The 12099-nt window shown below is 45.7% G+C and overlaps 2 non-coding genes across 2 annotated transcripts; one reads left to right on the top strand and one right to left on the bottom strand.

Annotated features, from left to right (window-relative positions):
- Nucleotides 1-3800: 3800 nt before the first annotated feature.
- trnae-cuc (transfer RNA glutamic acid (anticodon CUC)) lies at nucleotides 3801-3872 on the top strand. Its single transcript has one exon. It is a non-coding gene; the product is annotated as a tRNA-Glu (tRNA).
- Nucleotides 3873-10586: 6714 nt separating this feature from the next.
- On the bottom strand, nucleotides 10587-10668 carry trnas-uga (transfer RNA serine (anticodon UGA)). The gene has a single exon. It is a non-coding gene; the product is annotated as a tRNA-Ser (tRNA).
- Nucleotides 10669-12099: the final 1431 nt, after the last annotated feature.

Here is a 12099-nt window from a genome sequence, read left to right as displayed (position 1 = left end):
TTACATATTACAGGGAAGATGCTACAATGACTTCAAAACAATCTTTTCGAATGGAAACCTACAACATAAAACCAGCATTTCACAGTGTTCAGCAGCAGCTCCTGCTGCTTGTTAAAAGAACCAGCCTTCCAAAATGCCAATTCCAATTTCCCTAATTAATTACACACCAATTTATCCTAATGCCAATTTACCTGTGAATCGTAGTTCTATCGTAACGGGTGTAGATGCGCTCACATTTCGATCCGTTTAACCCTGAGTCCACATGACCGGTGTGGTATCCGTGTCTCCCACCGAAATCAATAATAAATGAAACATTCAAAACTGCACAAACTAAAAACGCAGCGAAGGCAAAACAAATACTTGTCTTCCTTCAAAACCATCGCAGGCAATTGGAGAATATACACTCTCTATACACGTCATAATGTTGTATACCTCTATCAAATCTCCCCTCAGTCTTCTACCCGCTCGGGAATAAAGTGCTGACTTATGTAAACTTTCCCTTTAATTCAAAACATTCAGTCCCGGCAATAGCCGTGCAATAGTTTTGTCTGCATTCTTTCAATCTTATTTGCTTGTTTCCTGCAGGTAGTTGAGTCCAACCGCACACAATATTCCAAATTGGGCCCCAATAAACCCTTATATAACAGCCACGTAACGTCCCAACTCCTGTACTCAGTACTTTGGTCTAGGAAGGCCAACGTGCGAAACGCTGTTTCTGCGACCCTGTCTAACTGTGCCACAAATTTCATTGAATTATGGACCTGCATTCCCAGATTCGTCTATTCGATCGTACTCCTCAGTGCCTTATTTCTCATTGTGTCAGAACAACCCTGGCTGGTCCTTCCAAAGTGCAAAATCCAACGCTTGTTTGCGTTAACTCCGATCCGCTATTTTTCAGCCATTTTTCAAGCTGGGCCTGATCCCGCTTCATGCTCCGGTACTCTTTCTCACTGTGGACTACACCCATTGTGGACTACACCTACTGATCCAGTTACCGACATTATTATCCAGATCATTGATATAGATGACAAACAGCAACAGGCACAGCGACGATCCCTGGGACACTACACTTATCATAGGTCCCCAGTCAGAGAGACAACCATCCATTACCACACTCTAGCTTCCGCAACGTACCCGATGGCGAATCCAATTTACTACCTCATCGTGAAAGCCAAGCGACTGAACCTTCTCGAACATCCTCCCCTACGGAACCTTGAGAAATTCCTTGCTGAAGTCCCTGTTAGACGGCATCCACTGACTTGCCTTCCACACCATTCCTGGTAACTACCTCTTAAACCTCTGCGAGATTGGTCAGACATGACCTCCTACGCACTGGCCCATAATGACTATCGTTCATGTTCCTGTTTATCCAGATACTTCTTGTCATACCCCATGACCAGGGTAGTCTCAACACATAATTTCGCAGTTCTTGACGAGTCCTTTCCAAGCAAAACTATCGATATCATGCTGCGGTCGGCACTCACATTTATGGCCTCTTGTTTTTAAGTTCTCCTGCACTATTACCAGACGCATTGAAAGTAATCTGGAAAAGGAAGGCGTCGTAGCTTTAAATAATTAATCGATTGGACTTAAATAGTGAGATACTGTACCTAGATAGAGCATAGAACATAGAATATTACAGCGCAATACAGTCCATCGTCTCACGAGGTTCTGATAACTTTTCAACTAATTTAAGTTCAAACTAACACATCTCCCTTCATCTGAATCAGAATCAGAACCAGATTTAATATCATCGGGATATGTGGTGAAATTTGTTAACATTACTGTAGCAGTGCAATGAAACAGTGTATAAATAAATTTAGAGATAAAAAAAGACATGAGTTGCAGGTGGCGGAGGGGAAGTGTCTGTTCCTGAATCGTTGAGCCTGAGCTTTCCGGCTTCTGTATCTCCATCCCGATGGTAACACTGTGCAGAGGGCATGTCCTGTTGGTGGGCAACTTTAATTATGGACACCACTGTTACAAGAATCACCCCCAGTAATAATGATCAGTGAGGAGCAGAGAATCTGCATTTGCCAACAAGTCACTTTTATTATTTCAACTAAACAGGCACGTAGTTTCACACGCCATCTTCACTCCAGGACACTCAATGAACAGTCAATGAAGAGAAAAGTTATTACCGGGGAAAGGAGTCGACTCTGGCCAGAGAGACGAGAGATAGAGACTGGGGAGAAAGAGAGCGGGGACAAAGGCAGGTGAGGTAGCGAGAGATAGAGGAGGGTAGAGAAAGACCATGGGGAGGGACGCCGGGGAAGGCGATGAATCTGGTGTATAGAGAGATCGAGGGTTGGTGAAAGATTTTCGATGGGGAGAGAGATCGGAGTCGGGTGTTTGGTGTCGGTAAAAAGCGGGAGGGGGATAGACAGGAGAGAGATAAAGTGCGAGGTGATGCATTTTGTAGGCTCCAGTAAGAGCGGGATGTCTACATTATTGATACGGCTTTAGGAATTTTGAGATTTGTTTATAAATCCAAAAATCCACGATGGCATTGGCGATACACGCGACGTATTGCCGACAGCTCGCAAAATGTCTGGACGTATTTCAGCTGAACCACTGTGGCTGCAATCTGAAACCCCTAATTTCCCTTTAAGAAACGTACTGTTGAACATTCTAAATTACTCAGCAGTTTAACGAGCTGCTGAAGGACCAGATGGACTTGACTCTCGGGAATGCAGGTGAGGCACCTTTCAGCGATCAGCGAAGGTCAGCTATTACCATTGCCGGAAAAGAGGTCGGTTCGGAAGACTTCAAGCCAGACTAAGTCGACGGGCTATGAAGCATCCCCTGCCCGGCATCTTCGCGAAAGGCCAATGACTTGAAAACAAGATGCATTACGTAAGCGCATCATTGCAGTTTCGGAGGGAAATGAGGGGCTGCTGTCTTCTCTGTTTCATGGAGACATGGCTCAGTTCGGTGGAACAGCCGGAAGGCTTCTCAATCCACCGTTCGGAGAAGATAAGAAGGTCTCATTGTGGTGCTGGTGGGTGGGCAGGGGGTGGAACGGCGGTGTTGTTTCGTGATAAATTCTTCATGCTCTCCGTACATAGCGGTCTTGCCGCACCCTTGTTCCCGCAATCACAACATCCAATGATTGAGTTATGTCGGTGCTGCTTACCGACAGGTTCTCCTCATTGATCCGGACGGCACTTCACAAACCGCCAGAGCAGATGTTAAGCAAGCATACCATGTACTGAGTGCCGCGACCAGCAAACAAGGAACTGCCTACCCTGAGGACTTTCAAATCATTGTGGGTTTCCTATCAGGATTATTTAAAGAATTCTAGGCTTATTTGTCATCAGTACCAGCGGCTCCCGCACGCTCGACCACGGTTAGAGCACGATCAAAAAGCTAGCATTCCATCCCCAGACCGTATTTCGGGATTATAAACGTCTGGTTTTCATTCTCCTACCTCCATCCAGGCCGAGGGTGAGGAACAAGACACCAGATGTATCGGCGACAATGTCACGGGAATCGGGGGCCGACTACTGATTTGTTTCGAGGCGAGGACAGAAACAAAAATGACCCAGGGCTCATAAGAGAATCTAAATGTCACAATCTTTATAAAGACACCGGAGAACGAGTGTTTCCCACTGATTCATTCAGAGTCCAGAGTGTAGCTTAACCAGAAGCACTGGGTAAACACGCGGTCTGCAAAGTGCTGGGCAGTAGATTCGTGACAATATTTATCACATTTATTCATTATTATTCATCTATAGGTTTTGTTTCATATTTTGCTGGTTTGGTAGTTGTCTATTGCTGTAGTCAGAACTTTACCAGCTTCCCTGGTGGTCTAGTGGTTAGGATTCGGCGCTCTCACCGCCGCGGCCCGGGTTCGATTCCTGGTCAGGGAATAAAAATGTTTCCTGCTGTAAATTAATGTGTTGATTTCAAATTATTTTGTGTATTCATCGCTTCCACAACAACCCCATTCATGTCTGTGTTTAACCTGCATCCGCCTGATTCAGCGCCATAAAACCACAAAATATAGGAGCAGATTTAGGCCGTTTGGCCCATCAGGTTTGCTGCGACATTTCCTCTCAGCCCCATTCTGCTGCTTTCTACTGTGTGTACTACCTCTTTCCGTCTACAAATGCTGCCTGACCCGCTGAACACTGTTTATGCAGCGATTCAATATTTGTTCTGTATGACACTTGTTAGACAATGAAAACATGACTTTGAGAAAATATATCGCAGGTGCAATCTCAATAAAGCTGGAAGTAACTGTGCGAGGTCTTACAGACAATACCCTGCAATCGATACAATGTAGATTTGATCTTCTTCACTCCTCAATGCACCTCAATCCACTCAGAGGTGCTGTCTCTCTGTAGAAGAGGGTGACCATACATTTCCCATATTGGACTCTGGTCCTACTCACTCAGTTTGCCTACATCACCTTGACTCATCTGCTCGGGGTCATCACTGCTCAAATCTCAGTGAGTATTGTCAGGTCCGGTCGGGTTTATTGCCGTGTGCACAGGGACGGTGAGGGACAGGTACAATGAAACACTTGCAGCATCATTACAGGCTCGAAAAGACAGACAGTACGCAGAACATAAATTGTACAATTCTGCATCATGAACAAACGGTAGATATAAATCTTGTGCCAGTTTCAGACTTGGAAATGATTCCTCAGGCAAACTGATGACATAGATTGCGAACTATTATATCCACGGGGGAGCATCCAGGCCCAAGAAAGGCCTGTTTATTCATTTTCTTTAAACAGACAGACAACAGAGAGAAGGGCAAGTCTCTAGTCCTCTTCAGCCAGCCCTGGCATTCAATAAGATCAGGCTGCCCAGACTTTTTCTCAATCCTCCCCCCTCCCCCATACCGCAGTTGCCGGTCAAAAGTCGGCCGGACACCTCCACCAAATCTTCTACCGTCTCCCCAGGTGTGAGGAGATAAAATTCTGTCGCCCGCCTTTATTTCGACGCCCTGACAGCGCCCCCAGCTTCGATCAGAAGCATATGGATATGAATGTTATATAATGGGACATTGTTCTGAGTTTTGCTCAGTATTGACCGGACTTTCGGGAGGCAGAAGCAGTCAGAGTCTGTGGGAGGGAACAACTCTTGGGTGAAACCCTTTCCGCAATTGGATAACACAATGGATTGACATCTGCATGCACGAATGGGAGCTAGGTAGGATGCACGTAGTTTGACGAGATTGGTTGATGTCGGACCATTACACCGCGTCAGTGACAATCGGCGAGGTTGATTTTGACGGAAGGTCAGCGAACCGATTTGTCTATGGCAATAGGCGGGGTCGCTCGGTAGACAAGAGAGCAATGGGGAGTCTGTACAGTGAGTGATATGAAACGGCGAAAGCTTTTGGCTTTCAGAGACCGTGCTGCCCACTTCAGAGAAACAGTCATAATCTCAATCTCCCCCCTCCCAGCCGCGGCTGAACAATATTTCCTATTGAATATATAAATATTTTTATGTTGAAAATTCAAGAGTTTTCATGTAACCGAAATTTTACATGGTGGTATTGTCTTAACGGAGCACTGAACCAAATTCCAGGAGCAGATTTGTTTGAAAAATCGTTACTCCTTCATGTCATATTACCTGTTCGCCCCGACATTTCAGTTTACACCCGTTCGCTTGAACTTGTGAGGAGGAGGAGGAGGAAAAGGAGGATGGGGAGAGGGAGAGAGAGTCACATCGTAGACAGGGCAAGAGAAATAAACGGGGGAGTTTTAAAGGCAGTTGGAAGGAGAGAGTTACACGACAATTTACCAATTTCATGTTCACTTTCGGCCACTGTTTTCTTGACCACAGAGTAAGGCACCTCACCGACAAAACGAACTGGATCTTTCCGTCCCTTCATTTAAACTCGAACGCTGCAGAGCTGGTAAGTATTATCACCGTTTGGACTGAGGTGGAGAAATGGTTCTTGCGTTTACACATTGCCCTTCAACAGAGGGAGCAAGAGAGGGCACACGTTATATACTTCTTGATTCCATTCTTCCTGTTTCTTCAATTATAAAGGCAATTAATATTATATTAGCGCCATTAATTCTTAAAATTCCATAGTTAGTTCTGATTTGGACGCAAGGATTCTGCTCAGTGCGATAAATTGTCCGCTGTCTAACTTAAGGAAGTACGTTGGTGAACTAAGCGAGGCGCTCTGCATCCGTACAGTTGTAGAACACACCGGCATCAATCGCCCTGTTTCTAATCAGAATCTATTGTTAGACACTCTGTTGCAAAGTAAAAATATCGTCGCTAAATAAACTGTATTGGCATGTCGATTTGGCTAGTTTCCACCTGTCCCCACCCATCAGCAAGTACATTTTTCATTCCGCTTGTGTACACATAGATCTGCGCATAAATAAAAATTTGAGTTCACTTTAACGTAATCACCACTTGCGTATAATGCATGATCCCCCCGGTTAGATCCGTCACCAGATACAGATGAATTGAGTCACTGTCGGTTATTTTCGCGCAGTCGAAACTCAAGACGTCGACCAGCATATGCGGGTGTGAGGAGCGTGTGGTGGAATAAATTGTCAATGTTTTGCGTTGAAATACTGAATCAGGACCTCCTAATCTGGTATATATTTTCAGCTAAAAATGCTGCAAGAATTGAACTGACAGAAATATGGGATGTCAGCTTCACAAATTCTCGAATCTCCCCAGCTGGGGGAACAGGATTTATAGAAGAACGTGTTACCGGCTCCGGATTTGTGTCGGGTACGGTACCAGAACTCAGTACATCGAAATCCATGTCGTTAATAAAAATCGAATCGTGAAAGTACCGCGTTGAACACAGAATCAGAATCAGGTTTATTATCATCGGCATGTGACGGGAAATTTGTTAATTTAGCAGCAACAATTCAATGCAGTACATAATCTAGCAGAGAGAATAATAATAATAATAATAATAATAATAATAATAATAATAATAATAATAATAATAATAATACACAACTAAATCAATTACGCATATTGAATAGATCATGAAAAATGTGCAAAAACAGAAATACTGTATATTCAAAAAGTGAGGTAGTGTTCAAAGCTTCAAAGTCCATTCAGGATTCTGATGGCCGAGGGGAAGAAGCTGTTCCTGAACCGCTGAGTGTGTGTTTCTGTCTCATAACCTTAGACACCCAGGTTCAAACCTGATATCCGGTGCCATCTGTGTCGACGTTGCTCCTTTGCAGATTGGAAGAATTTTCATCGGCAGTGTCATGACGGTCTATTATCGTCCCTCATTAATGAGCTGTCCTTACTGTGTGAGGCTGATGACCTGACGTAGCTGGACAGCGGGTTGCAATGAGAATATTTAGGCTGCAATTGGTTCGTTCAGTGAGGGCGCAAACTGGACAAAAGCGTTTATTGCCGGAACGTGTGAGGTCATGTACTTCGTTGGGATTAGTATTAAATAAAGGACGATCGGTTGCGGTGAGACCGTCAAAGGAAACTGTTCAAGAATCAGAGATGGAGAGCAGATGGGTGGATCAGGTATTTTGCAAGGCAACTGCAGATTGTAGTTCATTGCAACTCGATTGGAAATTAGAAATAGAGAAAGCATTGTAATATATCTGTACAGGTTTCTACACAGATAGAAACCTATTGGTTGGCTCTGATGCGGTGTCGGTAATTTCACTCCGCATATATGCTGAAGGATACAGTAGCACCAGAGAAGCTTGGAACAATTTAACCGGCTTACCTCCCGTGAGGAATGTATGAATGACGAACAACTGAAGTTAACACAGTACACTGCAGAATATAGAATAAGGGCTGAATCTAAGGCGATGGATGAGGCGTGCAGTCGAGGAAAATTTGCAGGATGAAGAATATTCGTATAAATACGAATTAAAGCGGAATGTCTGTACATACATTCCTGATACCATAGATTACTCGACGAGGCAGGGTTGTGGATGTTACAGCACAGGGCTGATTTAAATAGGGTATGGGCGCTTTAACAAAATAAAAGGAAATCGTGGGTTGCGAAACAGCCAAAGAAGACAGCTTGAAACGTGGGGAAGTGCAGCCGTGATCATATGGCATAACGGGACGGGAGCCATCAGTAACTGACGTGCTCCCTTACACTAGGAGTAACGTTTCGGGATTTTCTATTTAGCAACAATCTAAACTCATGGAACTGGTCTCCCGGCTGACGAGCATACAGAACGGCGACTTAAAATGCCAGGAACGGATTATGAATTAAACAAAGTCGGCCTGACGAATGGTCTCACTGCCGGGAACTGTACTGCATCGAATCTCAGGGATTGGGGATCTGTAGTCAATGACACTGTGGGTCGTCCTGACGAATGGTCTCACTGCGGGGAACTGTACTACATCGAATCTCAGGGATTGCGGATCTGTAGTCAATGACACTGTGGGTCGGCCTGACGAATGGTCTCACTGCCGGGAACTGTACTACATCGAATCTCAGGGATTGGGGATCTGTAGTCAATGACACTGTGGGTCGGCCGGACGAATGGTCTCACTGCCGGGAACTGTACTACATCGAATCTCAGGGATTGGGGATCTGTATCAATGACACTGTGGGTCGGCCTGACGAATGGTCTCACTGTCGGGAACTGTATTACATCGAATCTCAGGGATCGGGGATCTGTAGTCAATGACACTGTGGGTTGGCATGACGAATGGTCTCACTGCCGGGAACTGTACTACATCGAATCTCAGGGATTGGGGATCTGTAGACAATGAAACTGTGGGTCGGCCTGACGAATGGTCTCACTGCCGGGAACTGTACTACATCGAATCTCAGGGATTGGGGATCTGTAGTCAATGACACTGTGGGTCGGGCTGACGAATGGTCTCACTGCCGGGAACTGTACTACATCGAATTCAGGGATTGGGGATCTGTAGTCAATGACACTGTGGGTCGGCCTGACGAATGGTCTCACTGCCGGGAACTGTACTACATCGAATCTCAGGGATTGGGGATCTGTAGTCAATGACACTGTGGGTCGGCCTGACGAATGGTCTCACTGCCGGGAACTGTACTACATCGAATCTCAGGGATAGGGGATCTGTAGTCAATGACACTGTGGGCCGGCCTGACGAATGGTCTCACTGCCGGGAACTGTACTGCATCGAATCTCAGGGATTGCGGATCTGTAGTCAATGACAGTGTGCATCGGCCTGACGAATGGTCTCACTGCCGGGAACTGTATTACATTGAATATCAGGGATTGGGGATGTGTAGTCAATGACACTGTGTGTCGGCCTGACGAATGGTCTCACTGCCGGGAACTGTACTACATCGAATCTCGGGGATTGGGGATCCGCAGTTAATGACACTGTGGGTCGGTCTGACGAATGGTCTCAGTGCCGGGAACTGTACTACATCGAATCTCACTGTTTGGGGATCTGTAGTCAATGACACTGTGGGTCGGCCTGACGAATGGTCTCACTGCCGGGAACTGTACTACATCGAATCTCAGGGATTGGGGATCTGTATTCAATGACACTGTGGGTCGGTCTGACGAATGGTCTCACTGCCGGGAACTGTACTACATCGAATCTCAGGGATTGGGGATCTGTAGACAATGACACTGTGGGTCGGCCTGACGAATGGTCTCACTGCCGGGAACTGTACTACATCGAACCTCAGGGATCGGGGATCTGTAGTCAATGACACTGTGGGTCGGCCTGACGAATGGTCTCACTGCCGGGAACTGTACTACATCGAATCTCACTGATTGGGGATCTGTAGTCAATGACACTGTGGGTCGGCCTGACGAATGGTCTCACTGCCGGGAACTGTGCTACATCGAATCTCAGGGATTGGGGATCTGTAGTCAATGACACTGTGGGTCGGCCTGACGAATGGTCTCACTGCCGGGAACTGTACTACATCGAATCTCAGGGATTGGGGATCTGTAGTCAATGACACTGTGGGTCGGGCTGACGCATGGTCTCACTGCCAGAAACTGTACTGCATCGAATCTCAGGGACTGGGGTTCTGTAGTCAATGATATTGTGGGTCGGGCTGACGAATGGTCTCACTGCCGGGAACTGTACTACATTGAATCTCAGGGATTGGGGATCTGTATCAATGACACTGTGGGTCGTCTGCCATATATTGCTCGCTTCTACCGCTTGCTCCCGCGATCTGCAGCATCTCCAGCTGCAGAGACGTACCAGAGATTTGATCAGGGGAAAGCTCCAGCTACAGCTGAGGGAGACGCTAACGCCCTCGGGTGGACTCTGCCACAACTACAGTAACACAGGAATTGAGTGCGATTAGAATCTGACAGAGGATGAAAATACCTCGCCATGCGAATCGTAGAGCGAAAGGACCGTGTCCACTTCTTTACACTGTCGCTGAAATATCCGTTCTCCGAGTTTGATTCTTTTAGTTTTACAAGACAGTAAAATTCCGAACTGCAGAGAGTTTAAGCTGCCTCGAGGGGATTGATCAGAGTCGGAATAGAAATGAACATTGCACATTGAGTAGAAATGTATTGTATTGAATTGTATTGAAGAGTGTAAAAATACGCAGTTCTCAACTGAACACAGAGGGTGCAGCGCTCAGACAGCATCAAGGGTGTTAAATTTTATTGGCAGTGGGGTTGTAGGTGTGAGCGCTGCGAGCAGGGTTCGAACCTGCGCGGGGAATCCCCATTGGATTTCAAGTCCAACGCCTTAACCACTCGGCCATCGCAGCTGAAGAATGTTCCGCATCGCATCAATGTTCAGCACCCACCGTAGTAGCACTACCCCTGAAGTGAGGGTTTTACTTGATTTATGCTTAGTAATGGAAAAGGTGATTCATTATTCCAATACAAATAGTATAATTGGACAGCTGTGGAATTTGTTTCAACACCGTTAGGTCAGAACGGGGGTGGGGAGGGATAACACTGACGTCAGTATCGTAAATGAAGGAGATTTCCAGTATTAGGGATAAAGATCAGGATCAGAATCGGGTTTATAATGACGGACATGTCAACATTACATTGTTGCTTTTATATTCTGCTCCTCCTGAACCGAATGTTAAAATTGCATTTGCCTTCCTTTACCGCTGACTCAGCCTGGAAGTAAACATTTAGGGAATATTGCACAAGGTCTCTTTGCACCTCTGATTTCTGAAAACCTTCCCCATTCAGAGACTTTTTTATCCTTTCTTCCAAGGTGCATCACCGTACCACACGATGAACTATTTGACAAATCTTCTCCCTTTCTCCTCAACTGTCTTTGATCTTCAATGTGCTTCGAATCTTTTGAGTTTTTGAACACGTTGAAGTCAGGCTACATTTCTTATATTTTCCTTTCTTTAGTCCAACTTCCTTCAGAGTGGAGTGACAATCTCAGTTTTCCAACCATCAGGATCTATTCTGGAATATCAAGTCAAGTCATTTCTTAATTGTCATTTCGACAATAACTGCTGGTACAGTACATAGTAAAAACGAGACAACGTTTTTCAGGACCATGGTGTTACATGACACAGTACAAAAACTAGACAAATCTACGTAAAAAACAACACAGAAAAAAAACTACACCAGATTACAGACCTACCCAGGACTGCATAAAGTGCAGAAAACAGTGCAGGCATTACAACAAATAATAAACAAGACAATAGGGCAGTAAGGTGTCAGTCCAGGTTTTGTGTATTGAGGAGTCTGATAGCTTGGGGGAAGAAATTGTTACATAGTCTGTTCGTGAGAACCCGAATGCTTCGGTGCCTTTTCACAGACGGCAGGTGGGAGAAGAGTTCGTAAGAAGGGTGCGTGGGGTCCTTCATGATGCTGTTTGCTTTGCGGATGTAGCGTGTAGTGTAAATGTCCGTAATGGCGGGAAGACAGACCCCGATGATCTTCTCAGCTGACGTCACGATCCGCCGCATGGTCTTGCGATCCGAGATGGTGCAATTTCCGAACCAGGCAGTGATACAGCTGCTCAGGATGCTGTCAATACAACCCCTGTAGAATGTGATGCGGATGATGGGTGGCAGCCTTCTCAATAAAGTAGAGACACTGCTGGGCTTTCTTTGTCATGGAGCTGGTGTACATATAATGATACGTGAAGGAGCGCTGACAGAATCTCTTCAGTTACCACTTTCAGAACACTGGGTGTAGTCCAACTGGTCCCGATGACATCT

Source organism: Hemitrygon akajei, unplaced genomic scaffold (genome assembly GCF_048418815.1).
Source record: "Hemitrygon akajei unplaced genomic scaffold, sHemAka1.3 Scf000048, whole genome shotgun sequence".
NCBI classification, from domain to species: Eukaryota; Metazoa; Chordata; class Chondrichthyes; order Myliobatiformes; family Dasyatidae; genus Hemitrygon; species Hemitrygon akajei.
Note: the sequence above shows the minus strand (reverse complement) of the source record. Positions and strands in the feature narration are given on the sequence as shown.